Raw genomic sequence first — 27484 nt, forward strand, 5'->3', positions numbered from 1 at the left:
GGCTCCAGGGCAAGACAGAACAATAATGGGGAAAGAGGGCAACCCTGCCGGGTGCCCCTATCCAGAGTAAAATAATCTGAAATTAATCCATTCGTTTGTACTGCCACTACTGGGTGTCTATAAAGTAACTTAATCCATCCAATAAAAGTATTCCCGAACCCATATTTATTCTAAAATCTTAAAAAGATAATCCCATTCTACCATATCAAACGCCTTTTTGGCGTCAAGTGAGATGGCAGCGACCGAACGCCCACCTGATTTATATGTATAAGATATGTAATAACTTTACTTAATCGGTTAGCCAGAATTTTTGACAATATTTTAACATCTAGTTGGATCAGGGAAATTGGATGGTAACTCTTACACTCGCTTGGATCTTTTTAAGAATCAGACTGATCCGGGCTTGTGTCATGGTTGGTGGAAGCTTTCCATTCTTTAATGCTTCTGTATAAACTTCTAGCAAAAGTGGAGACAATTCTGTTGCACAAGATCTAAAAAATTCAGCGGCAAATCCATCTGGTCTCGGAGCTTTGTCTGTAGGCAGGGACTTAATTACCTCGTCAAGCTCCTCCAAGGTTATCTCAGAATCAAGAGATTTTTTTTTGCTCAGTCGTCAATTTAGGGAGTTCTAATGGTTCCACAAAGTTTCTGATATCTTCTTCGGTAGTGGAACTATAAAGATTAAGATTTTTAAAGGCATTATTAATATCAATGGCTGAGGTAAATATTTCACCACCAGCAGATTTCACTGAGGGAATGGTAGAAAAAGACTATCTCTAATTTATATATCTAGCCAAAAGTTTTCCTGCTTTGTCCCCTGACTCAAAGTGTGACTGTCTTGCCCTGAATAGCCAAAACTCCACCTTCTGCGACAAAATAGTATTATATCTGTATTTCAATTGGGTCAATTCTCTGAGGCCATCAGATGACATTCGGCACTTCAGCTCTGCCTCGGCACTTTTAATATTCCCTTCCAACTCCATGAGTTCTCGTGCTTTGGATTTTTTGATGAATGAGTTATACTGTATAATCCAACCCCAACGAACCGCCTTAAGTGCCTTAAGTGCCAAGCCACGCACACAGAAGATATTGAGGACCAGTTTGTCTCCATATCAACATTGTCATGTCATCATGAAATCATGATTTTGCAAAAGGGAAACTATATGATTTCTTTTTCGCTGTATGTGGCAACACCTCTAAACTCACCAGGGCGTGATCTGAGACTAAGATATTTCCAATTGAGCAATCAACAACAGATGAAATGAGGAACTTAGATATATATATATATATATATATATAAAAATCTATTCTAGAATAAATCTTATGAACTGATGAAAAAAATGTATAGTCCCTACCAGATGGGTTCAAAAGTCTCCAAATATCTGTAAGACCAAGATTTTTACACATCCTGTGAAGCATCAATGTTGCACTAGGGGGCTTACACACTTTTGCTTCACTATGATCAAGGACCGAGTCCATCAAAAGATTAAAGTCTCCTCCCAATATTATATCATGAGGGGTGCCAACGGTTTGCAACATCCCTTCAAGATCTATAAAAAAGCCTAGAAAAGGTGGCCTAAGAATTTCCCACTCTACTATCTCCTGGGTAGGTTACTGCACCTACTGGGAATTCTACCCTGCTTTCAAAATAAGAAAAGGACCCCCTTCAAATTGACAACATGGAATGTCAGGACTCTTCTGGATAGCGATGGAAATAGACCTCAGTAACTGAGGCGCTACAATGTGGACATCTCTGCTCTTAGCGAGACAAGGCTCCTGAGTGAAGGTTCTCTGAAAGGAGAGGGAGGAGGTTACACCTTCTTCTGGAGAGGTTACTCCCTGGTGAACAACATCAGCATGGTTTGGGACTGGCAATCAAGAACAGCCTTCTACACAACCTCACTGAAACACACACTGGAATAAGTGAGAGGCTGACGACCCTCTGTATCCCTTAGCAAAGGCACACTATGCTACTCTGCTAAGTGCATATGCGCCAACACTGCCGACAGACAACATTATGAAGGACGGCTTCTACCATCTACTAGATGACGCCCTTCACCATATCCCGAGGAACGACAAGATTTTTTTTCTGGGTGACTTCAATGCTAGGGTGGGAAGAAACAGCGATATATGGAGTGGAGTAATGGGTAGGCACGGTGTTGGGCAGATTAACGCAAATGGCCTGAGGCTGCTAACACTCTGTGCAGAGCATGACATCACCATTATGAACACACTGTTTCAGCAGAGGACCAAATACAAAACATCTTGGATGCACCCACAATCCAAACACTGGCACCTGATTGATTATATTATAACAAGACGTGTTGACACGAGCGATGTCTTGTTGACCTGGGCCATGAGAGGTGCAGAATGCTGGATGGATCACTGCCTAAACATGACCAAGCTCCACATCAACGTGTGCCAACAAAGTGTCTCAGGAAATCTACTAAAAAGCAGCTGAACTGTGTTAAGTTAAAATCAGCCCCAGCAAGGAACATGTATCGTCGTTCTGTAGGTATGATGGCACCAGATGTTGAGGCCATTCTGTGCTCTGATAGCACCATGGATCAGAAATGGTCCTCCATAACCACAGTGCTACATAAAGCTGCAGTCGACTCTATAGGTTATAAAGCCAGAAAACATCAGGACTGGTTAGACGAGAAATCCGAGACCATCATGTCCCTGCTGGAAACCATGCATAGAGCGCACAGGGCTTCTCTAATCTGCCCTGCATCCGCCATCCTCTGGCAGCAGTCGCAAACAGCACGAAATGAGGTACAAACAACCTTATGCACTCTACTAAATACATGATGGATGAAATTCAATCATATGCTGACAGAAAAGACATACACAATTTCTACAACTCCATAAAAATCATATACGGCCCTAGGAACTGCTCCATCACACCCCTAAAAGCAGCAGATGGTCTCTCAATCTTGAAAGACCAAAAACAGATCTTGGCAAGGTGGGCTGAACATTTTGAAGCCCTCCTCAACCAACACTCACCAATTGATCTTTCCATCCTGGAAGAACTGCCTAATCGGCTACCCATTCAAGTCCTTGACCACCCACCAACCTTTCAAGAGATGCTAGCAGCCACCAACTCCCTCAGAAACGACAAGTCCCCTGGCAGTGACGGTATCCCAGCAGAGCTCCTTAAACAAGGTGGCTACTTGTGTACCAAGATGATCCACTAATACACTGCAGGTCTGGGACCTGGAGAGTGTCCCTCAACAATGGAAGGATGCCAGCATTGTCACTCTCCACAAAAACAAGGGTGACATATCCATCTGCAGTAACAGTCATGGCATGTCACTGCTAGTTGTTGCAGGCAAGGTCCTTGCAGAAGTCATACTATGCAGGTTGGTTGAAAACCTAACAGAACATCTGCTTCCAAAGTTACAGTGCGGCTTCATTATGAACCGGAGTACTGTGGACATGATTTTCACAGTAAGACAGCTTCAAGAAAAATGCCATAGACTTTTTCATGGCATTTGTCGATCTCTCCAAAGCCTTCGACACTGTGAATCAAGAGCTACTCTGGGACATCCTAATAAAATTTGGCTGCATAAGGAAAGTTGTGAACATCCTGTCACAGTTTCATGATAGGATGGTGGCCCGTGTGTAGGGGTGCACCAATCGATCGGCCACCGATCGAAATCGGATGATATTCGGAGGGTGAGTTGTTGGCAATTCTAAGCATTCACAAATTTAAACTTTCAGACATGATGTAATTCACATGAATATGCCGTTTTGTTTTTAAAAATGTGTAAGAATTACATGTGTATGAATATTAAGTTGCCCATTTTCTAGAGTCATTACAGTAGTTATTCTGACTCATTGCATAGTGAACAGGAAGAGGATAAAGAGACTGCTAACCGGTTTAAAAACAAATTAAACAATAAATAAACATGCAAATACAAATCTGAGTACACGTGATGTAACATGAGTCGTGACAGTAAGACTCTGTGTGGAGTGATAGAGACTGTTTGAGAAATCATGAGCGCTATAAGCTTCTCCCTTCAACATGAGCACTCTTTGTGTCAATCAAACATGCGTGCTCTGCAGGTGCTCTTAATATCTCATCATCAGTCACTAATCCCAGCGCTATTCTGTGAGGATCCCAATTTAAATCAGATTAATGTTGGTCACAGTACCACTAATAACAGATATAACTGTTTAACCTTCAATAACGGCACCGCATCTTCATGCATTTGCTTAATAATTAGTGATTTGTGTTACAACAAGACGCCAAAGACAGTAAACAAATCATAAATATTAATGATTTCTCACTGGAGCACTTTTAGAGCTTGAAATGGATATATTTTTCTTATTTTTGAAAGTATCTCTGGTGTGTGTGATGCTTTTATGGTTTTTGGTTACCAGTATGTCAAAACGACCTTTTGATATTGACAACAGAACTATTCATAACTGTTTTCAATACAAATAAATGTTAGCAATTCACAATTAATGTAATTTTAATGTAATTTTGGTAACACTTAATAAAAAGGTGTAATTTCTTTAACATTAGTTAGTGCATTAGGTATCATGAACAAACAATGAACTATATTTTTACAGCATTTATTAATCATAATGTTAGTTAATAAAAATACAATTGTTCATTGTTAGTTCATGTTAGATCATAGTGCATTAATGTGTATTAACTAATACAACTTTTGATTTTAAAAATGTATATGTTGTAACTAACATTAAGTTCATTAGTTCATGTTAACTTCAGTTAATTTGATAAAGGAGACATATTATGCAAAATCCACTTTTTCAATTTTTTTTTAACATAATTATGTGTCCCCAGTGTGTGTGTGTAGACAACCACAAAATATGGTAAAAGACCATCCCCTTGTTTCTTTCCTTTCCCCATCAATAAAGAACAGTGTCTCCGAACGAGCTGCTCAGGTTTTCAGCCCCTTATGACATCAAAAGGGGAAAGGTACCGCCCACGGCTGGCAAAGCGATTCGCCCAATTTGCTTAGATTCGTCCTCATTAAAACCTGAGCGAGCATCGCACAGTCTGCCATATTTATCTCCTCGCTAGAGCCGTTTGTGCTAACTCGGACTGCTTCATCAATGATGGTCAACACAAGGTTGGATTTGCTTCAAAGCTAAGGATCAAGGATGGATCGATACAAACTCTCCATGACCCAACTTCAGATTTGCAAGTCGTAATTTTCGCACTTTATACTTTTTTAATGTTTGCAATTTTGCTTTTTGAATTTGCTTGTTTGCACGTTGCATGAAAAACAGTTGTTGTGAAAACATTGTGCTTTGTGTGACGTAGCAACTAGTCCCTAACTACCTTATTCCATAACAATGAAGCTGTAGCTCCGTTTCGGTTACGATATAAACTGTTTATATTGTAACCGAAACAAAGCTTGAGTGGTCATGCAATGAAGATTTTCCGTGTAATAAAACTGGTCATTATTTCAAAAATGATTATGAAACGATAATGGTATTTTCGACAACTATAGCTGTTTTTCATATTTCATAACTCAACCTTTGTTATGCACAATACAGTAAGATGATTGACTTAGTGTTTTCTCTGTGTTATTTATAATTTTTAAACTGTTTAATTTCTCCTGCATTGTTGTTCCCGGGGTATCCATGGCACCAGCAGGAAAGGCACAGCCAATTTCCAGCTCCTTTGCATTTAAAGCTACAGACGCTAAAACTGCCCATTTGGAACAGCAAAACTGGTATAAAGGCATGGTAGAATAAACAATCTGTGAGGTATTTTGAGCAGAAACTTGACAGACACATTCCGGGAACACCTGAGACTTATATTACATTGCGTAAAAAGGGGCATAATATGCCCCCTTTAAATAATGTTAACCAATGGAACCTTTTTGTAAAGTGTTACCGTAATTTTACTGTGTGGGGCATAAACAGATAACTGCAGCATATAACTTGCAAAAGTGTGGCAAAGGGCACTTCAGTATCGGTATCGGCCAATCTTAGTGTTAAAAAAATCGGAGATCGGTGATCAGTGCACCACTACCCATGTGACCATAGGGGGACAGGAATCGGGGCCCTTTAATATATGCACCGTGGTAAGACAAGGGTGTGTGTTGACACTGTTACTTTTCAACATCCTCTTATGTGTCATGAAACTTCTCCGTGACAAGCTGGAAAGCAGTAGTGGGATCATTCTAGACTTCAGGCTAGACGGAAACCTTTTTAATATTCGAAGGCTCCAGGCAACCACCAAAGTCACAGCAGTGCAGGTCATTGAGCTGCAGTATGCTGAGGACTGCGTGCTTATGGCTCACACCCCAGAAGACCTGCAAGCCATCCTTGCTGCTGCTGTAAAGGCCTTCAGCAGACTGGGCTTGTCAGTCAACACCACCAAGACTGATGTGATATGCCAATGGAGGACCAGCCCCTCACCCATTATGCCTGTTTTCACCATAGAACATCGACCATTCACAATAGTTCCATCTTTTAAAAACCTGGGTAGCATCCTATCAGAGCGCTGCAACATCGATCATGAAATCCATAACCGGATAAAAGAAGCCTCTGCAGCCTTCGGTAAACTCAGTCAAAAGGTCTTCCAAAACAAGCACCTCCACCTGCACACCAAAGTTACCATCTATAAAGCCATCTGCATCACCACTCTCCTATACAGCTGTAAAGCCTGGGCCACATACAGTTGCCACCTAAGGTTGCTGGAGCTCTTCCCTATATGATGGCTGCAGTGAATCCTGGGGATCACATGGTGTGACTGTGTAACACATTACGAAGTGCTGGCTAGGACAAACTGCAAGAGCACTGAACACCAACTGAGCTGGCTTAGGCATGTTATTAGGATGCCTCAAGAGGGCCTGCCACGGCAAGTCCTATATGGACAACATAATCTGGGTCGTCAGTCCACAGGGGGTCAGAAGAAACGGTACAAAGACCAGCTAAAAACATCGCTAAGAAAATGTCAAATCGACCCCTCACCACTGGAAGAAGCTGCCGCTAACCATTCCATCTGGTGGCAGCTCTGCCACACAGGAATTGAGCAGCTGGAAACCGAGAGGAATATGAAGAGACACACAGCCATGCCTGCCCCAACTAACCCAGACAAATAAAATTTGTGTATCTAGGACTGGACTCTACAGCCATCAAAGAACACACTGTTAATGAGGAGGAATGTCATCATCAGATATGATGGACTACTATAAGCATCTCTTGTTCCACAAATGCACATTCAATGCTTCACAAGACCATTTTGTGTTTGATTTGGAACATCTTCCTTGGGTTGCACACACAAATTGAATTGTGATACATTTATACAAAAGGGAACATTTGTGTTCACAAATATGTCTCTATTTGTACAAATCCCAGCACATTCATTTAATTTTGAATTTCATAGACACAAGTTGAAAGGCATTTGTTTGTGGATTGTAAAATACATTTGCAACATTTTTCAAATTGACGAATATGTTTGCACGCATTTGTTAATCATTTTGAGTCTAATTTAATCCCATATTGCTGCGGTTTTTGATGCATCTTCGTCAAACTCTTGAACTTCAGCGGGAAGAGAACATTTGCATAAACGCTTGTTTGCGCCAATGGGCTCGCTTAGAGGGCGGGGCTAGCGGGTGGAGCCGCGGGAGGAGCATAGTCTATGCGCCAGTGACTGCTGCTCAGTGAATAACATACGCAGAGATTATCCAAAATCCATTCATTTCTTACGATTGTTTTCAAAATTTACGACTATCGGAAGCACTTTACTCCACGTGCATCTTAACGAGCGTGATTGTCGCGAGCCAACCGAACCAGAGCGCGAGCTATTCTGATGTAGAATAATCTGAAATTATTTTTCCCACCAAATTTTCTGTGGATTACACAAAAGAAGGCACGGGCACTCAGTATCCTTCCATTCGGTAAGTCTCAGTGGCCATCTGCGCTCGCAAACTGCATTTAACGTGAATTATTGATAGTTTTATGCTGTCACTAGAAAGAGCTGAAGTGGTTGGAGATTGCTTGTACATAGATATCTGATACCTGGTTTTATCATGTCTATTTGTAAAACGAAACATGCAGATGTTTGATCAGTTAATAATAATAATTAATAATTAATCAAAATCAAAATCTTCGAAATCTCTTTGGGAATTGAGAAATAGGTGAATAAAGACTTGCTTTATTAAAACTGGCAAATCAAGCATGTCAGAATCAAGCATCCCTATTAGATAAATGTTCTTCAAATGTAATAGCAACCTGATCAATAATGAGATGTCTGATATTGATCCATAATGGTTAGGCCTTAAACTATTAGGAGTTTGTCAGTGTCCTTGATCATTATCAGCAAAATCATAATCAGCATATGATGAATAGAATAGAGAAATCATATTATTTCTTTTTGTGGGCTCTTATTTCGTTTATATTGACCTTAAATTATATTGTAAACTCGAAGATTTTGATTTAAAGAAGTGTTTGATCACTGTTATTATGGTAGTACAATATTCATTGAAACTGATCACATAAAATTCACAGTTAAATCTGGTGTGGTTACCCACAATACAGTCTAATAATATGCTGGTTGATGGTATTTTAAAGGTGCTAAACCCTAAATTAAAGTCTGAAGGTTTTCAGAACACATTGAGTTAAAGAATTCACACTCAAGAAAATGCTTATCATTTTATTCTGATTTGATCCCCCTAGGGTTACAGTCATTTTGGGCTGGTGTGAAAGTAATACACACTTCTGCAAACTGCTGTGAACAACTTTTCTGTGCCGCACTATTTAATCACTTGCCACACTGACTGTTAGTGTTGGTCTGAATGTGTCCATAACAGCTGAATGGTCTTTTTTTGGACTGTCCAGAGTGGGTATAACGTCTGTTCTTGTGTCTGTCTTCTGTGGTGTAAGTCTGCAACCTATTGTAATCCAGATGGACACAGCAGCTGAAACTTCAATAGTATAAGGGCAAAGGGCAATCTGGCGGAAAGTGACGAAAGATGTCATTTCCTTTGTAATATTCAGGGTGTGTCTTCTAAACAATGGACTACAATCCCACTCCATACAGAGAGCGGCTGCATAAAAAATATTTTTTCTGAGCAAGTATTTAATTGAAATGAGTGAACTTGTCTTTTTCCGGAAAGTATGCTTGTAGTCACGTCAGTGTTTGCATCTTTGTGCTTCTATTTGTTTTAAGTATTACAAATATAAATCATTATTTATACCCTGAGGCCATTTCTTAAATGTTCTATGTTGATTAGTGGTGATAATAATGCTTCCTGAGCTTTGCCCTGTTTGACATAAGAGGATATATAAAGCAAACTGTTATTCTTAAAGTTGTGACATATGCTCATGAAGCATAATGCAAAGTAAGCCAGGCATTGCCACTCTATTAACACTCTATTAATGTGTTGAATTTGAGAAGGTGCATTTAACAAATCTGTTTTCCTTTAGAGGTGATATTATTTAGTTTCCCAAATCACCAGTGCTTCTTCCCATATACAATCTGTGATGTGTGACTTTTGTATATCAAAAATCTCTCTTCAGGTCTGTTTATGGGAATTTGTGAATCAAATTTAAAATCACAGTTTAGCTTCATTTTGTTTTATATTTTGAGAGTTTAAATATTTTAACTAAACCTCTCAACTTGTACAGGCTATTGTGACACAAAAAGTACCAAAAAAAAAAATGCTACTGTATTACCATGGCTTTTTGGACATGATAATGTGGTAATAATATATGCTGGACAAGTACCATAATGTTATGTATTATACCATGTATTTTTGGGCATGTACCATGGTAAAACCAGGGTATTCTTTAAAGTACCTTGGAGTACCATGTGATTACAACTGTATATGAATATAGGTGTCATTCAGTACCATGGGATTACCATTTGACCACTTTGAAAACATATACATTTTTCAGCCACAAAAAGGGACTTTGGAAAAATGACTCTTTCAGTTTACTCTATGGTACATCTGTGTGGAAAATGGTGGGGTAATTTATTGTAATCAAATCAAAGAGTGAATGGCATTCAGCTGTGAAAATCAAAGTAGTTTCACTCAGTTTCTAAAGGTCAGCCTTTACACACCATGGACACGTTTAAATGCTTGTTTGTTCACCTCACATTTGATTCTGCATGAAGACTATCATATCAAATGCACTTGCACATGACTGTTTACAGTATGCATGACCACACTTTAAATGGACTTTACAGTGAAATCCCAAGTGACAGAATGATACAGCTCTTTCCTCTTCTAGTGGTTATAATGGGTGATTTAATGATGCTTTGGCAATGTATCAGAATTCCATGAAGTCTTGGATCAAAACTTTTTTTTATTAAATTAAGGACTGTAAAATGGAGATCTAGACTTAAATGCTCAATTTCAGTTAGATCAGTTCTAAAGCTTACTTAACATTTTACAAAGTGTTTTTGGGGTATTTTTTGGTTTAAATATTTTGTGTGAAAATATTATGAAAGTATTATTTAAAAACCATAAAGGTATTGATGCAAAAAGCTACATAGGCATTGTTTGAACAAACTCACATTCAGGTCTGGCTCCATAGTATGGAATGCTCACTTTTCAAGATCCAATCAGTTCCTGATGCATTACATGTTTTTCACTCTGAATTACTTCACATTACAGATGTAAAATAGGTGGCAAATGCCATTTCATGTTTATCTTAAGCACTATGGTACCATCAGCAAAGCCGTTTGTTTATGGAGAGTTGTGAGTTGTGTAATAACTAGGTGAGACAGAGTGTGTGGACTTGATTCTGGGGGAAAATCTGTGGAATGGATTTAAATATGGTAAAATGTGTTGAACGGAAAGTACTACACTCGTATTGATTGCTGAACGCATGATCAAATTATCCAAAATACATAATTTAATTGAGCTTTCCATGGAGTTCTGCATACACAGATTCCATGTGGACCTGGTAGTTTAAGAACTGGCTTTCTTTTATGCTGATGTATCTAAAAGCAAGTAAATGGTGCTGGAGTGTTAAGGCAGGGGTTACAGGGTGGGTGAAGGAATAGAGCAGCTTTTCAGTCATAAACAGAACTGCAGCAGATGCTTTACAAGAGCTCACACCCTTTGTATGAGTGCGTCTGTGTGTTTATGTAAGAGAAACGAAGTGAGAGGGCAAGAGAAACAGAGATTGAGAAAAAGATGATGTATAAACATATAGTTGTGCATCTCTGTTTGTGCTTCAGAGGGCTCCCTGTGAGGCACAACTTCAAAGTCAGCGACACAGCAATTACAAAATGAAATGAAATTCCCCACTGATTGCAGTTCCTCCACACACTTCAGGAATGAAGTAGCATCTCCTGTATTCTGCCTTTGTTCTTTGTAGCATCCACATTTAGCATTTACAACCTGAAATGGCAGGGAAACGGCACAGCCTTCGATTCTGTCCTAAACACTCTGAAAATACAAGCAAAGCACTTTTCACTCACACAAACAGTACAGATTCATGCTGTTTACTTTGCAGTGTTCTTTAATGAAAACCTTAGAGGCCGTTTACACCGAACATGTCTTTACGTCTATCTGCACTTTTTAAAAACATATTCTTCTATATAATCATGTGCCCAGGCCGATGTCTTTGTGATATAAAGACATTGCACCGACATCGCAATATTGCGCTGCATATGGCTGTTTTTTAGCTTCTTGTGCTGGAGCACCACGTTTATTAGAGCCATGTCAAGTAAAAAAAAAAGGGCCTTGTGACACCTGTGTTCTGTTAAATTCACTGCCCGAGCTTTTTTAGTGTAAAAACAGATTAGTCTGAACTCACCAAATGGAATCGCAAAAATAATGGTTGTTCCCAAACACATTTTTCAAATATCAGGGACATAAGAAACATTATGCAAGATGAAAATATTTTTGTTCAGGTAACCTAAAAATGAGCTCCATGTGGCAACATGTAAATTAACATTTATTCTGCTTTAGTGCAAGTCAAAAATGTTATAACATTATCATAATATATTTTTTTCACATCATTCAATATCAATATTTATCACAATATATATTTCATGTTAGACCTTAAGAATGAATGTAAACATAACTTAATTTTATTTAGTCCTGTTTATTTAGAATGTAGGATGTAATCCTACATATGGTGTGTGACCTCTTTTTGCTCTCCTCATGGTCAATCATTTTGAAGTTTTCAAGAATTCCGACAATGTCCTTCTTCCTGGCTACATAACCTGTACATGACGCAATTGCTGTAGCCCAAAATTCATTACATCCACTGAAAGACCTCTGTCAAAACATTAGCACACTTAACAGCGATCTATGGATCATGATATAAACATGTTTAACTAAATATACAGCAATGGAAATGCTGATGTTTTCAGTCAATAGCTGTACTGCATTGTCAGTGCTTGTTCATACACAACAATATATTAGCTGGATAGCAAGCTAGCTGCTAGCTAGCAGCAACCTAGCCTCATTACTGGTTTGCATGACAGCAGGGCTAAGTAGCTGCTAGCATGCTAATACTTCCCAACTGGTTGACTTCATGTGATTCAATTAGTTAGTTGTGTGTATAACTTCAGAACTGCATCGTCTAATTGTAGGGTGACCTTTTTTTTCACCGGGGGGATTAGGGTAGTGTGGAATAATAGGGTTCAAAACAGTGTTACTATGAATGCAAACTTTAATACAGTGAAAAAAACACTCTATTAGCATAACATAAATATATATAAATAAATAAAAAATGTCCAACATTCTTTTGAATGTCCATGTACTAAAATAAAATATTCGATGCCATGAGTGTACCTTCATTTACTATTACTATTATTTTGAATGGCCATGGAAAATGAAGCAATGTGATAACAATTTTACCTGGTCACAAAAAGTAGTCCATTAATTTACCTGATGAACTTTCACCTTTTGCTGACCCTTTATGCTTCGCAGAGCTAATGTGTGCTTCTAAATCACTTGCACCTTTATTAGCAACTGACACATAAGTGCCAGCTTTACATGTCATACATTCTGCTTCCCACGGATCTCGACCTGGATGAAAGCATGGGAATTTTTTGTGCAAATCTTCTGTACATTTGCACTTTCTTTTGGGCATTGTTTCCACTCAGCTGTCATTTGCTGCTACTGTCAAGCAGCTGTTTGATGCTGAACACAACAGTGCTTCGCGCGTTCGCGGAGAGATTGACAGGCAGGAATTTGGCCAATAGTTGCTGCAAGCGTCTTATAATCAACCAGTTGTTGTGCGAGAAGGCGGGACTTACAAAGAGGGGTTAAAGCAATGCAAATATGCGCACACACACAATGAAGTATTAGACCAGATGCACATCATAATGCAACTAAAGCCGAATCCTGGACATTTTTGCAAATTTAGAAATCCCGGCCGGATGCTTTTTTAAGGTCCGAAAAAGAGGACATGTCTGGCAAAAAGAGGACATATGGTCACCGTACTAATTGTAGAACATTGGCTAAATATCGAAAATTACTTAAAGGTTTATCATCGATATCGTTTTTCATGAACTTTACCAAGAACGGTTTCTAAATAAGATTCAAAATAAGCTTCAACAAACTTTTCTTTTGGGAAATTTTTTTTTATGAACAATATGCATTATTAAAAATGGAAAACAAAAAAGATTAAAAAGTAACAGCAAAAATTAACAAACATTTTTCCTATGGGGTTTTATAGCGGGAGTTTTGGATTAATGAGTAAAATAAGGTCTGTGGTATACATTACTTAATGATACATGATTCCCATGTTTGCCAAGACATTTCGATTTACCTTCGGACTCGCCACAAATACGCGTCTAAAAAAATGTAAGCTATCACATGTCTGTGACTCGGTTAAAGGTGGGCATGGTTTGTGCTGCTACAACCCTCAATGCCCTTCAGTGTAATTAAACATCTGTGACTCATACCTGATGCTAACATAGACAAATGATGGAGGGTGTGGAAGCTTTTCCCTCTTTGCATTTCCTGGCATTTCCCAATTTCTATTCCTCCCCTTTCCAAACATTTGTCAGAAGCCTTCAGCTGTTGAACAGATGTTACAGCTCCTCTCATCTGTGACGGAGGATCCTGCTGGAATGAGGTGAAGGAGGAAGAGTTGGAGGAAACAAGTTTGTAGGATATAAGACCCTAAGCCAATCTCCCAGTTGTAGCGAAGGCTGTGAAGCTGTACTCTTTCGGTAATGGCTTAAGGTTTGGAACATATTTACTCTAAAAATGTTACAGAACGTTTGGATATTTGCCTGTTGAACCAACAGAGAATCTTATTTTACCTCATTGTAAAAAGTGGTAACCTGCAGTTGTTACCATTAATCTGAAGTGTGTAACTTTTTGATGTTAAAATAATTTCTCCTGTCCCAGCTTTATAAGCACAACTACAAGTAAGCCATTTGTGGGTTGATTTCTTCGAAAACTAAACACTGTCCCTCTGTGGTGCTATGAAAATATTGCTCTATTTATTTCAGCGTCCCGACCGCTGACACAGCAACATTGACTCAACCAGTGGCATGAGTTTAAGGGGGAGAGTACTTTTTGTTTGTCTGATCAATGGCAGAAGTGTTAGACTGTTAGAAAGCAATGTTTATTTGTACAGTTCCGTTTGGTGAAGTAGTGGTGCAGAAATTTCAGTGCTTCGTGTGTTATCTGAATTAACTGGCTTATAATATGAATAAATCAATCTGACTAAATGTCATTTTTAAGTGTTATGGGACAGTCACTCTAGTTTGTGTTCAATTCATACACATCTGAACATGGGAGAGTGAGAATGCAAGCATTTGCATAGAAGATTTGTATTTCACTGCTTACATAAGTTCAAGTTAGGTGAACTTCAGTCTCAGGTTCAGATGGCACACTCTTACTAGACTGGCCAACTGAAACACAATTGTGTGAAACAAAATCATTTCTAAAAGGTTGGTTGATTTGATGAGAGCTTCTGAGGAAGGACAACTTTTTTGATGTGGATTTGCCACATTTGACCAGATTTGTGATTTCTAATTTTTAAAGATTCTGAATTTTGTTTGACACTTAGTAGCAAGCAAACAAGACAAGCAGAACTGTATATTCTGCTTTGTTTTCTATCTGCGAAATAAGTAAGGGATAATGTACAGTCAGCCGGTTGTTATCGCGCAATATACCGCAACAGGGTGATCAGGACCTTAATGCGAAGCGGAGGGGTCTTGTATCACCCTGAAGGGGTTTATTTTTTGATAACAACTGGCTGACTTTACATTATCCCGCTTATTACATGGTTACTAACCAAATAAATAAATACATGGACATATAATATTGATTGCGGTGAAATTATGTAATTTGAAAAGAAAGAAATAGCTGAAAATCTGAAATCAACCTCTGGTTTGCGTCTGAGTTCTGTTGGTGTTTATGTTGTGAAAATTAATCTTCAGTATTCAGCCTATTACAAGACTACTTGCCAAATAAACAAATAAAAGGACATGAAACCTTATTTTATTAGCTTACTTGTAGAGATCGCACAGTGATCTTAGAAACAGGAGAGACGGCTCGCAGAACCCGGATGAGCGGTCTGATACGTGGATGTGCGGTTGTTACAGAGCAAAATCAGACCGCTGGATGGCGCTATTGACCAGTCAGAATTGAGTATTCCAGATAGCTGTGGTACTAATAAGTACTAATTATTTTGAATGGAAATTTATTATGATAATGAAGTCTACACACAATTTCTGTAAATGTTCTCTTTTAACTGTGCACACAGTGACTGCCGAGCCGATTTTTGAGGTGTAAGATGTGTTGTAGTATCATCTATTTCTGATATACATCACACGGGAAATCGACATTCTGCTTCCAAATGTTTATGTACCCTGAAATTGACCCCATTCTGCTAAATTACTGACAAGCGCAATCCCCATCTCATGAATTGTTAATTGAAAAGTTAAATGGTGTTTTATTTTATGTGCATTTAAAATGTTTTATGAATGGCCTAGTTATGATGCATCATTATGTGTTATGTTTGACACATTTCAGGTTGTGCTGCTAAAAGGAAAATTAACTGTTTCTGTTATTTTTTTTTGTGCTGCAATATCCTGCCTTGTCAAACTTTAAATAAATAAAACTAAAAAAACCGAAAGAAATTGCTGACCATTCCCTAATATTCAACAATCGTGTTCGCCTTTCCCTGCGTTGCGTGAGCAGTCTTTTATATATATATATATATATATATATATATATATATATATATATATATATATATATATACACGTAGGTTCTGGTCCCATGGAAACCAGGAAGTAATCTCTCTCACATAAACAATGGTGAGTGCTATTCGGAGGTTGCATTTCGCTCTAAAATTAAACTTTTACTCCAGTGACGGTTAGGTTTGGGGTGGGGATTCGGGTTATGGGGTAGAGTTAACAAATTATGCATTCCTGTTGACTGTACTAAATCATTTACAACTAAATACAACTGACTAACTCACTTTTGGTGCCACCCTGTGGCCATTTAACCTCAACCACAGTTCCAGCTTCAGCCACTGGGACAGTGTTTTAAATTTCAGTAAACACAGACCAATTTTAGCAGCAGAACTTTTGAACTACTGTCTCCAAATTCTAATATCCAGCCTTTATTATGCTAATAGACAAATTCTGGCTACATGAGACTGGGTCAACTCTGACCTGCAAATTAATATAGCTAAAATAATGTTTGAACAATAGAGGATCTAAACATCATAGATCGGCCTCTTAGCTCAGTACAAATAATACAAACTTCAAAGCTGCATGGTTTTCTGTGTATGAAAGTATAGTGTATAGTATTTCTTTTTTATATTTTGAAATTGATATTTATTTGTAATTTATGATTTATTTAAAACCCTGGAGTATGACATCATATCCTGTTGCCTATATTGTTTGCAAAGTTTGAAAATCTGTGTGACTACCCTTTCGGTAGATAGATAAAAATAGCACCTAAATGTAACAACTACACATTTTCATTTTTACAATGTCATTAAGCCCCTATATGAAAACAAAATGTAAAATTGACAAGAAATGAGAATTGCGTGTCCTGGAGCATGCATACTTCCTGTAATACTAACCATTTGACATTTAGCTGGAACTCACAATGGCTTTCTGGTGCTTTAATGACCACTGATAGCTTCTTGAACTGGAATGACATTCATGCTTTCTGTAGGCTCTTATGTGTAATCATTCCCAGGCTGGCTGCATGTTGCCTAGACCAAGATTTTGCATCACCTGACTCTCTGATTAGCCAATGGACCCATCTATAGAAACAAGTCTGTCTTGCAGGCCTGGGTTCATCTTACCTGCATAATGACAATGGATCAGTTAGTTTTACTTTCTGCAGTATGTAGATACATGTTTAGTCTTTTACTTAAACATGGCTAGCAATAAAGGTTACAAAATCATCAGAATACATTTCAGGCTCAGAGTAAGGTGTGTTTAACTTTCTCGGTTTAATTTTGTCTTTAGATAGTTTGGTGCATGCTATTTGTACTTGCTTTATTTTTGCAACTTTTGGATGGACAGGCACCACTCACATTTTCTTCAGAAAATGTAAAAAATGTAGTTACAATTATAAATAGCAAAAATTCTGTGTAATTCCCAGCAACTACACAAAATAATTATTTATCATTTTGTTCACTACATGTCCATTTGTGTTATTCAGTACTTGTGAAAGTAGTTACACTAACACAAACACTACAATGTCAAGTATGTGCTATATGCACTGATGTTGTAGAGTTGTGTTTGTTGTTGCCATTCTCTTTTTTTTTTTTTACCCGTTTTAAAATCCTTTTTCTTGTCACCAATAGACATACCCCACAAAGCATTGTCCAGTGTCATTTAATAAATCCCATTTAGCAGAAGATATGATTTATTCCCCACCTCGTCTCCTCACCAAAATAACAATATATGGAGTGAAAAATGTCTGTTTTTACTATGCAAAACCTAATCTGCATGTAATTTACACATGCGTGTTGCTGACATGTGATGCTACCGCATTTAACTGTACAAGAAACTAGGAGAATAGATGATAATACTGCTAGACACTGCTGCTAAAAATCATTTCTTAATCTTAGTCTTGTTTTAGAGTAAAAAATATCTAAACATCTTTTAAATAAAATCAATTTACCAAAGAATGATTAGTTTAAAAGATGTTAAGACATGTTTTCAGATTATCTTGAATAGGCTATAGGCAAAGTGAATTTTCACCCCAATGGGAAATTATTTTTGATTTTTGTAAGCATACCTAATCTGCGTTAAATCTAACCTTAAGCAGTTTTGAATCTCAGATAATTTTTAAAATTGTGCATGTTTTTATAGATCCTTAAGAGTAAGAGACTTTTTACTGGACACAAAAACACTGCTGTCTGACATCGGATCACTCAAAAATAAAACAAGCAAGCTTACTTTTTTTCTGCATTCTACTTATAAACCAAAAACATTGTTGGATTGCAGTAGACTTTTTAAACTGTTTTTCAAGCGATTTGGGTCAGGATGAAGTGTGACGGGCAACACATTTGTGCAGCTGTGAGTGACTTTGGTACCGTGTTTCTTCTGACCTATCCAGACATATCCAGATACCCCACTGCCAGTCTCTCCAATTGTCTGTTTGACTTCTGAATGTGTCTGGCAGTGTCCTGCATTATAATGTCTGTTATAACAGCCATTCCACGTCAGTCAGTGTCAAGTGCGCATGACAGATTTATCTTTATTCAAATGCCCTCAGAACAGGATTTCTGTATTGTACAGTACAATTTGAAGAGTATGGCCTTTAGGAACCAAAACTATCATGAGCCAAGAGATCCTGGCTGTCATTAAAAGTACATTCCCTACGTATGATGGCACGGGAAAGTCTTTCACCGCAGCACACCTCCAATATTTCTTTTTTGCAGTTTATATTTTAAAGTCTTTTTAATTATGTAAAATTAATGTAGCCTAATATTGGCTGGATAACAATTACTTATTATTTAAGTGCTTAACTCCATACTTTTTTATTATGAATGTTTTTATCAAAGATTTTTATTTTATTAAATGAAAAGCAGAATTTAGAATCAGTCTGTTCAGTTCATTACTTGGCCAGTTGGAGTTGCCAATTCACAAAAACCAGTAAAAGAGACAGTCAAGAGTTTGCTGACAGTGTGCACATATTTAGGCCAAGTTTATTTATTATAAATCCCAGTGTGTGCATGGGAAAGTTGCTTGTGCAAATTTCAATGACCATTTTGTGCATACTCAACATTTATAAATCAGGCCCCTGGTATTAAGATGCGTTTCAGGTGATCCAATCACAAGTATTCAGCGCAAAATACAGGTGTAAATGGGGTCTAAAACATTTTGTGATCGAATCACAAAAACCACAGGAGGTAGTCAAAAACACATGTGACCACTTCGCATTTTAGGTGTAAACATCACGTACGTAAATGCATCCCAGACAGCAGCGAAGCGCCATTCTTAACCTGTCAATCAGCTGCTGCGCTAAAACAAAAGTTTAAACTTTGCCGGTTACAAGCGACTTGAAAAGGAAATAACCATCCGAACGGAAGATTTTAAAAAGCAAATACATACAAAAGCGTGAGGACTTCAGAGATCTTCTATAGTGTGTCTGATATCAACATGCAGGGACACAGATGAGAAGCACACACATCTGAAGCTCAGCAGATACTCCACTAAAACAACATCATTCTGCTCGAAATGTTGCGTTTGTGCTTAGATTGAATTTCAACTGCATCTCGGAGAAACAGCACACTTTCTATGTCGCTTATGACTTTTTGTATGGTTTTATTATCATGCAGTAAAGCACACTGACGAGATTTTAGGCATACGATTATCCTCAGTCATCACCATTCACTTCCATTGCATCTTTTTTCCATACAATGAATGAATGGTAAATGAGGCTAACATTTTCCTTTTTGGGTGATTTTGGGATCCATCAAGATGCTAATGTCCAGACTATATGATAAAAGAGAGAGGAGAGAAAGAGAAGGATAGCATAGCCCTTGGGAGAATGTTGGATTCCTTCCTTTCTTCAATGGTATGCTAAATCACATCTGTCTATGCCTTGCGCTGTTTAGCCTCATGCCCTCAATCAATACATCTTGCGTAGAGCCCATCTCATCTATTATTGCACTGCTTGCTTGCTATCTTGGTCTAGTGGTCTCACTCACTCGCACTTTTTCATCAGTCTGAGTGAGGCTAGAAAATGAAGGTATTAAAGTCCCAGAAACTTGATAGGAAGACCTATAGACAAACTGCATTTATTAAGGTGTTTGAAAGTGGAATATCTGTGAATACCTCTTCATCTCTACCAATATCTGAATGCATTTGGACATATAAATTACTTATATCTCACAGAATCTAATTATATGGATTTGCAGAAGCTAGAAGGTACTTGAATATAGTTTGAACTTGAAGCATTATATTAGTGTTGCACCGATCAGGAAATTTGAGGCAGATACGATCTCCGATTTTTTAACAATAAGATTGGCCAATACTGATTTTTCTTTAAGTGCCCTTTGCCACACTTTTGCAAATTATATGCTGCAGTTATGTGTTTATGCCCCACACAGTAAAATTACAGTAACACTTTACAAAAAGGTTCCATTTGTTAACATTATTTAACAACATTACAGTAGTTAACATGAATTAATGAACTTAATGTTACAGCATATACTAATACAGTTTTTAAAATCAAAAGATATAGTTAATGCACATTAATGCACTATGAACTAACAATGAATAATTGTCTTTTTATTAACTAACATTATTAATAAATGCTGTACAAATATATTGTTCATTGTTTGTTCATGATACCTAATGCACTAACTAATAGAAATGAAACCTTTTTATTAAGTGTTACCAGAATTAAATAAAAATTACATTAATTGTGAATTGCTAACATTTATTTGTTTTGAAACAGTTATGAATAGCTCTGTTGTCAATATAAAAATATATACACTGGTAAGCAGTAAAAACCATGAGAGCATCACACACAGCAGAGATACTTTCAAAAATAAGAAAAATATATCCATTACAAGTTCTAAAAGTGCTCCAGTGAGAAATCATTAATATCTATGATTTGTTTACTGTCTTTGGCGTCTTGTAACACAAATCACTAATTATTAAGCAAATGCGTGAAGACGCAGTAGTGGTATTGTGACTAACATAAATCTGATTTAAATTGGGATCCTCACAGAATAGCGCTGGGATGAGTGACTGTTGAGATATTGAGAGCACCTGCAGAGCGCGCATGTTTGACATCAGAGCGCTCAAAGCACTCATGATGGCTCAAATAGTCTCTATCGCTCCACACAGCGTCTGATTGTCACTACTCGCGTTGGATAACGTGTACTCAGATTTGTATGTAAAAATTGCATTATTTATTTGTTTTTATACCCGTTAGCAGTCTCTTTATCCTCTTCCTGCTCACCGTACAAGTCAGAATAACTACCGTAATGAAAATGGGCAACTTAATATTCAAACACGTGTAATTCTTACACATTTAAAAACAAAACGGCATATTCATGTGAATTACATCATGTCTGAAAGTTTAAATTCGTAAATGCTTTGAATTGCCAACAACTCACTCTCCAAAGGGGATCGACGATGGTCAGAGTGATCGCCAATAGCTGATGCCTTTGATGATGTCAAGACGATATTTGGCTCGTTTTCCCATTAATGTATTAAATTATTATTATTATTAGGCTATTATTATTATCAAATTAATATTACAAATAATTTGCCCCGTGGCACACAGACACGCGCTTGAAGAAACACACTTTATTATATTTTTAACAACAGATGACAGAAAAGCCGTCTATGCGCATGTATGACACACTGTTTGTACGGAGACGTGCAGTCTCGTGGAACACACGCATGTAAAGGTTCTCACTCTTTCTTTGTTTGTTTCTTTTTTTTTTTTTTTGCAAGAACAGTATCATCCATGAGTGCTGCAAATGACCTCAGATATCTCAGCTCAGGAGGTGCTTTGAGTTCAGTTCGCTTTATTTCCACAGAGCAGTTCATTGTGAGTGCAACTCTGCAGCCTGTGATTAAAACATAATATAATACAAAAACACGTTCACCTCGAACCATGATTTATATTTCAGTGATTATTATCAGTATTGTAATTATTATTTTTACATTTATAGTAGTTTTTATGTCTTCATTTGTGTAAGTAATTTTCCACCTGCATGTTTAGACGGATACTTGCCTGACAGTAAATAGAAAGGTTGTTACTTATATATATATATATATATATATATATATATATATATATATATATATATATATATATATATATACACACTACTGGTCAAAAGTTTTGAAACACTTACTCATTCTTTATTATAATTATTTTTTCACATTTTAGAATAATAGTAAAGTCATCACAACTATGGAATGACATAAATGGAACTTTGGGAATTATGTTGTTACTAAACAAAATCCAAAATAAATCAAAACTGTGTTATATTTTATCATCTTCAAAGTACTCACCCTTTGCCTAGAATTTGCAGACATGTACTCTTGACATTTTCTCAACCAACTTCTTGAGGTATCACCCTGGAATGCTTTTTAAACAGTATTGAAGGAGTTCCCATCTATGTTGGGCACTTATTGGCTGCTTTTCTTTATTTGATCAGTTTGGAACGCCCAATTCCCACTACTTAGTAGGTCCTCGTGGTGGCACGGTTACTCACTCAATCCGGGTGGCAGAGGACAAGTCTCAGTTGCCTCCGCTTCTGAGACTGTCAGTTTGTGCATTTTATCACATGGCTCGCCGTGCATGACACCGTGGAGACTCACAGCATGGGAGGCTCATGCTACTCTCCGTGATCCACGCACAACTTACCACGTGCCCCATTGAGAGCGAGAACCCCTAATCGCGACCACGAGGTTACCCTATGTGACTCTAGCCAGTTTGGTTGCTTGGGAGACCTGGCTGGAGTCACTCAGCACACCCTGGGTTTGAACACGGGGATGGTCGTACTAACCTTTTAAAAAGTTAGGAAATCTTAGTTTCTGTTTCACATACAATATGTTGGCTACACGATTCCAGAGAAGTATGTGGCCACATTGGGGTTTGATAATACAATATTCAGTAAATAATTATTCCCTCACAAAATGTATTCCCTTACATAAAACAAAACAAAAACTTGCTGCAAATTTGCCACTGATCATTTTCACATTGTGGCAAACTTGCAGCAAATTGTCCATTGTCACCAAAGTTTTGCTGCAAGTTCACCACTACCAGCGAAAGAGCTGCACACTTCTGGCAGCAGTATGTGCTTGTGTAACCGCATTGGCACGTGAGACACGTGAGAACTGACGGACGTGCTTCAAGGCCGGAAGAGCAGCACCGTTTACAACTGAGTAGGAGGAACGCTGTACAGAAGCTTAGTTGGTTTTGGTTTAGATCTGTATTTGTATCTGTTTGTTTACTAACAATGGTGCATTTTTGTGCTTATCTTGGATATCTCATCCGAGAGAAGAATGTGAGATTACATGCGTTTTAACGTTTTTTTGTTGTTGTTTGTTTTCAAGTGCTTGACGACAAAATAACTCAAAATGTCCATTCCTAGTATATATACTATGAATTTGTGTGTGTTTATTTTTTTTGTCAATATAGTTTAATTTTGTGTATAACAAGATTTTGTAGTCTGTATGTTTTGGCAGGATGAGCAACTTTAGTAGCTGAAGGCATTCACCTTTGGAACTTTTCAGAGACCCAAAATTTCCTTGTGATGGATGTATCTGAAACTTAATCAAAATGGAAATTTTCATTTGTGTTGTTTGAGCTTCCCTATGCGGTCCAAAAGGCATATTTAGACAGCATAAAAGTAATCCACATGACTCCAGTCGATCAATTAATGCCTTCTTAAGCAAATCGATAGGTTGTTGTCAGAAACAAATCGATAATTAAAACTTTATTAACTTTATTAACTTCCTGCCAGCAGTCAACACATCAGTGACATAAGCGCAATGGCGCAAGAAGTTGGAAATGCACGCTTTGTATACAACAGAGGAACGAACATCACACGAGAGTTAGTTAATTTCAAACATCAATACGGCACTGGGAGGAAGCAACGACTTAAATTTAATAATGTTTTAATTATCGATTTGTTTCTTACACCAACCTATCGATTTGCTTCAGAAGACATTAACTAATTGACTGGAGTCATGTGGATTACATTTATGCTGCTTAAATATGCCTTTTGGACTGTCAAATAGCCAGTACCCTGATGGCACTCGTTAACTTACATTAAAAGGACCTACAGAGCGTCAACATTTATTTAAAAATCTTAAATTCGTGTTCTGCTGAAGAAAGACAGTCAAACACATCTGGGATGGCATCAGGGTGAGTGAATAATGAGAGAATTTTCATTTTTGAGTGAACTATTACTTTAAGTTCAATCCTGCAATTGCCATGTCTGTCGACTGAAGGAAATTTCATAGACAGACACGCACACTGAAACGCACTCACAGTATCAAATCCAAGGTCTAAATGCAAATATTCCAAAGAGAGGATTCTCTTCAATTTGTTCATATCATAGATGTACATCAAGCTCAAGTACATTGGCAATCCGCAAAATGTACTTTACTTAATTTCCAAACATAACCATTGTAAAATGGTGCCGCACACTTCTATTGTAGAAGACTGAAAACATGATGTATAAGGAAATGCCATTTATATTTTTAAATGATGCAATGCCAGTCCACCGTTTCCTGCTGTTTTACAGGAAACAGAATAAGAAGATTTGTAATAGTTTAGTTGTCTTTTTGGGCCTGTAAAGTATCTTTCTGTTACTTTGATTATTTACCTTCTATTATGCAATTCTTTTAATCCATAAGAAGAATCATATGGACTCTTACTGGTTACGTGTGATGTGGCTTTTAATAGAGCCAAGCCTTTCCTGAAAATGTACAGCTTTTGCAAGCAGTGAGTGTAGCTGTTGGTTTACGAGCAGACTGCTAGTGCATAGGATCAATAGTTTCTCTTTGTAAATATTTCAACAGCTTTTAATGCTGAAATAAAAAGAAACATCTTTCTGGCCAATCCAGTGATGTACATTATGGATTTAATGCAGATGCTTTTGGAGTGGGGAAATGGAGAGAATGGACTCAACACAATAGCGATCTTTTACTCGCTTTCATTTATTCCATGCTCTGAGTGCTTTTGACGTGCCATATACTAAACATATTCTCTCTCCATATTGTAATGTAATGAGATTTCTTCATTTTCATCTGTACATGGCATTTAGATTGGGCCAGACTCTTTGGACTTGTGGTTGCCGATATGGGTTTCTTAGTGGAAAAAGCCGATATCTGGAGAGCAGGGTGTTTATTGGCCAAGAATGCATGTTTAATGGCTGATGCAGATAATCGTGAAATGCCAAATATTGGGTGTTAATATTAATTAACAATTATACTAATTGTCCTGGTCAATATATTGGTCTATTTACAGTGTTCGACTGATATAATTTATTAATAGTCGATGCAGAGTTGATACTTGAATAGCAGGGTGACCAATAGTTGATATAAGGTTGAATTATCACTTTTACACATTAGATGCATCCCAGTTGCAAACTTCAGCGTTGAAAAATGCAAGGAGAAGAAGAGTACTATGAGTACTCGGATAATGTACATCGTCAATCGAAATAATGGAGTGTGGAATGTTGGACACATCATGCACTCAGTGGTCACGACTTGCCCTACGTAGCGGAAGGGGCGGCGTTGTAAAGTGTACAGTAATTAATGGTGAATGTGGCAGTTAGCGAATCTTCTGTGAAGACAGCAACTTGCAAATGTAAGTTGAGTGCTTTGCCATCACCCCACGATTTGTGAATATGTGTATTATTTGAGATAAATGTGTAAGACTGATTTCCTGTTGTGGTGAGCAGGGCGGAGCTAAGCGGCATCTGGGCAGAATGAGGCCGGGGCGAATGACTTTCACCAGCGTGCCACACCGGTCTTGCATTCCAGCGAGGGGTGGCGGGAGTACTTAGGAGAAGAGATAGCGGCAGACGGGAGAGAGAGATGTGTGAAGCTGTTTGTGTGTTGTGTGTTGAGCTAAAAATCCAACAGAGTTTACATATAGTGAAGCTGAAAAGCAAACCTTTTGTGTACTGCTGAAAAGCGGCCTTATTGTGTGCGACTGAAAAGTACAACAATAAATGTCTATGTGTTTTGTCAAGCCGGCCCCAGCATCCTCCTTTCCACTAACTGTTACACCAGTAATGTGCTAAAGCTAGTGGCACATCATGTGCTTCAGCTGAAATACGGCGAATGCTTACATGTAGTAAAAAAAAATGTTAGTGTTCCATTTGAGATGAAACTGCATTTAAAAAAATACATTAGATGGCTGAGTGCATAGTGCAAGGATACTCAACAGGCGGTCTCTGGATTCAGTCCGGACCGAGATCTAAATCTTTGTGCTAATTATCTGACACCTGGCTAAGTGATTGTGTAAGCATATGTGTATACACGCGCGAAACTGGAATAAAGCATGTCCAGCGCTACGCGCTTTATTCCTGCTCTCCCTGCTATAGAGGCGCTGCATAAAGTCTGATTGACTGCACGTCCGCTACAGATACTGGCACCTTTCGCTTAAACACACAGCAGAAAACAAAAATGAAGCAAAGTGAAACTATCTTCATCAGTCTGATGTGTGATGCAGATGGTTCAGCAAAGCCAGGTTTGTGTCAGGACAAGTTAACATACCGCCTTTAGACTGAAACTCTTTTCCGTCTAAATTTAGCTTCATTGATCAACATGTTAGGAGCCTGTTATAATAAACAATCAGATTTTTGTTCTAAGTATAAAATCCTGTTTATACTTAAATTAAACAAAACACTATTTTAATGCTTCACTGTTGTTATGTAAATTGTTTGTTTGTAGATTCTCATTTTAAGGAAAATATAAAAATGGTCCATCAAGACTTACATTTTTATACATTTTCTCTCAGGTTACACCCCTGAACCCCCATACAGTATTTTTATCCGTCAAAAGGTTGAAACAGTAACTGGACTGCTGTCATTTAGCTTCAAAATTAACTGTTGATCTTATCTTTTAATATTCATATCCAAGTGCCCTCCACTGATGAATATTTTAATCTTTTGGTAGAAGATCCCTTAGACCCCACTACTTTGGCTGTCTCTGGGCCCCCAGTGTTCTCATCCCTGCCCAGTTTTGAAGAGTCTATTTTGACTGTTTAGAATTTATTTTATTTTTTTTACGAAGTACTATTGCTGCCAATTTATAAAAACTATTCTAAAATATATATTATATCATTTCATAGCCATATGACACCATGTAAGCTACTCCGGACCTTTGCTAGGAAGAAAATGTAGAGACCGGACCTCTTGGAACTTTAATTGAGTACCCCTGGCATAGTGTATTGCTTAAGAGCAAAATGTATAGTGTATTTAGATGTGAAATGTGTTAGGCACTGCATGGACCCCTCCCCCAAACTCATTGAACCCTACCAACTCCTCCCTTATACAGCTGGCTGTGTTTGGTCAGGGTGTAGACCAAACTACAGGGGTGGGGGAG

At 37.8% G+C, this 27484-nt stretch overlaps 1 protein-coding gene across 2 annotated transcripts in view; it reads left to right on the forward strand.

The window, feature by feature from the left end:
- The first annotated feature begins 7631 nt into the window (after positions 1–7631).
- The window catches only part of LOC127429551 (numb-like protein), a 69799-nt gene continuing 49946 nt past the window's right edge, over positions 7632–27484 (forward strand). Inside the window, exon 1 of one of the 2 annotated variants that reach the window (XM_051678666.1) lies at positions 7632–7886. The gene's annotated coding sequence lies outside the window, so the exon portion shown is untranslated. Of the gene's footprint in view, positions 7887–14125; positions 14145–27484 lie in introns of those variants that run through there. The other variant, XM_051678667.1, reaches the window with a different exon arrangement.

This window comes from Myxocyprinus asiaticus, chromosome 39 (genome assembly GCF_019703515.2).
Source record: "Myxocyprinus asiaticus isolate MX2 ecotype Aquarium Trade chromosome 39, UBuf_Myxa_2, whole genome shotgun sequence".
NCBI classification, from domain to species: domain Eukaryota; kingdom Metazoa; phylum Chordata; class Actinopteri; order Cypriniformes; family Catostomidae; genus Myxocyprinus; species Myxocyprinus asiaticus.